This window comes from Myotis brandtii, unplaced genomic scaffold (genome assembly GCF_000412655.1).
Source record: "Myotis brandtii unplaced genomic scaffold, ASM41265v1 scaffold540, whole genome shotgun sequence".
In the NCBI taxonomy this organism is placed as follows: domain Eukaryota; kingdom Metazoa; phylum Chordata; class Mammalia; order Chiroptera; family Vespertilionidae; genus Myotis; species Myotis brandtii.
This window is the reverse complement of record NW_005369990.1, coordinates 1,927,997-1,930,540: the sequence shown is the minus strand read 5'-3', so window position 1 is coordinate 1,930,540 and position 2,544 is coordinate 1,927,997. Positions and strand designations below refer to the sequence as shown.

At 34.4% G+C, this 2,544-nt stretch overlaps 1 protein-coding gene across 4 annotated transcripts in view; it reads left to right on the top strand.

Annotated features, from left to right (window-relative positions):
* INADL (InaD-like (Drosophila)) overlaps positions 1-2,544 on the top strand; it is a 289,773-nt gene that overhangs the window by 206,999 nt on the left and 80,230 nt on the right. The gene's annotated exons all lie outside the window — the stretch shown is intronic.

Sequence of the window (2,544 nt, the reverse complement as noted above, 5' to 3'; positions counted from 1 at the left end):
AAAAAAAAAAAAAAAAAAAAAGAACATTGACTTTGAAATGCGATAGACCTAAGATGAATTTTAAAATGCATCAAACAAAGGAAATGAATGAGGCACAGATTTTGAATTCAGAATCTTTCAGTCTCATTGGGGAGTTCAATTCTGTACACACATAATTAAGTTACAAATGAGACAATGTCACATGTCTTAAGTTCAGGTAAAATATTAGATGAGTTAGAGGAAGAAGCGATGTTTTCAGCTAAGAAGGAAAGGATTTATTGAGTAAGTAGCATTTGAGACAGAGCTTTGTAAGATGTAAAGGGTATTCTCTTTTGTTTTTATTCAAATCATAAAGAATACATAGGCTTCGCTGGCCAGTGTGGCTCAGTTGGTGAAGCATCGCCCTATATCCCAGAGGGTCATGGGTTCAATCCCATGTTGTGGGCTTAATCCTCAGTGGGGGGTGTGCAGAAGGCAACCATTAATGTTTCTCTTTCTCTCTCTGGCTCTATCTCTAAAATCAATAAAAACATTTTTTTAAAAGATACTGCATTAAAAAAAAAAAGTAATTCATAGACCATTTGCAACCTAGACTGCTTTGCCCATGTTTTCTTAAATTTTCTAAGTTGAAGCATTAAGCGACTGTTTTCTCCCCCATTGTAGTGTTCATTTTCTAAAACCAAGAAAATATATTACTGAGAAGTATAAAATTAAAGATTCCTTTCATTTTTTAAATGCTTTCTTTCCTATGCTCATATAAGGCAACAGGGCATGGATTAAGAACCTGTCTCAATAAAAGCTAGAAAAAAAGATCAACTATACCGGGTGCTGTGCTAATAGAACTTTTACATGTTTATCCATTAAACTTCAAGGCAACCTAACAGGGTAGTATTTTTAATTTGGTATTTTTATCTGTACCTTAAAAACAAGTACTCAGATTTGAAAGTAATGCAGCAAATCATATAATTCTAAGTAGCAAAGTTAAAATTTGAATCCAAAAAAAAAATTTTTTTTGAATCCAAATCTCACCAATTCTAATGTCTGTGCTACTTTCTTTCTTGGACTTTTCTTTTTTTTCTTTTCTTTTTCTTTTAGCTCATTTCTCATAACTCTCCTTTATTTTTTTTAAAGACATGTAATAAAACACACTAATTCTTCTATAATCAAACTGTACAGAAATAACTAATGCAACATTTCCTAATCCCTAATCCTACCCCTCAGAATTAGCAATTTTTAAAAATGTGTTCTATATGCTTACAGATATTTTCCCTTCTACAATATATTTCTTACATATGAAAAGAATGCCCTAATTTATAGTCTTTCAATGGTGTGTAAAAATCCCTGTTTCTGCATTATCAATACTGAATGTTTTCTTTCTGTTCTCTTGTCCATTTGATAGATGAAAGAATGCTATATCTGCTCTAATTTGCATTTCTTTTTTTAAAAAAATATATTTTATTGATTTTTTACAGAGAGGAAGGGAGAGAGATAGAGAGTTAGAAACATCGATGAGAGAGAAAAATTGATCAGCTGCCTCCTGCACACTCCCTACTGGGGATGTGCCCGCAACCCAGGTACATGCCCTTGACCGGAATCGAACCCGGGACCCTTCAGTCCGCAGGCCGACGCTCTATCCACCGAGCCAAACCGGTTTCGGCTAATTTGCATTTCTTAAGTTATAAGTGAGGTAGACTGTCCCCAAATCAAAACTATTTTCTCTAAAAACAATCCCATTAGAATTTGTAGTAATCCCAGAATGGTGATATTTTAAAATAAAAATCTAGATAAACACAAGCAGATACTCTATTTATTATCCTTATGTGCCCTTAAAAAGTAAAGAAACTTCTAGTTAATTAACTATAACATTTAATGTCATAATTCAATTGAAGAGATCCCTAATGTGTTTTGGAATTTTAATGGGTCTTATTATTACCAGATGTCTCATTTTTGTTAAATAAGTATTTTCAGTAGTCTGCAGAAAAAATCATCAAGAAAACAAGTACTCAATTCATCCATTGTTTCAACCAGTATTTGTCAAATGTTTCCATGTGCCAGGCAGGGTGCTTAGGTACTTGAATTGCAGAAATAAGATAAATACAGTCTTTTATCTCAAACAGTTTAGTCTTGTGCAGAAAATAAACATCTCAGAAAGTTTAGGCTGGAGGGAACAAATAGCCAACTCTAAGAGGGCAAAACAAGAAGTAAACTTATTAGCTCTTATTAGAAGACAGCTGAGGATAAGGCCGGGCTTCAGGTTTGCTCAATCTAGTGGCCCAGTTCTTTCCATCAGGGAACCAGTTCTTTTCATTTCTGTCTTTGTTGTCATTCATAATGCCAGCTTCATCTCAAGACTGGTTCCCTCTTGCTTGTGGGATGGCTGGCCATGACATTTTGAGCTTCCTGCTTTCTTGTTTATTTGGGATGCACTGGGACTTCGGTTCTTTTAAGATCAGGAAGGACTTTTCCAGAAATCTCCAGCAGACCTCTGTTTGTGTCTCATTGACTAGAACTAGAACATATACCTATTTCTCACAAAATCATTGGCAAATGAATGGGATTAACCTT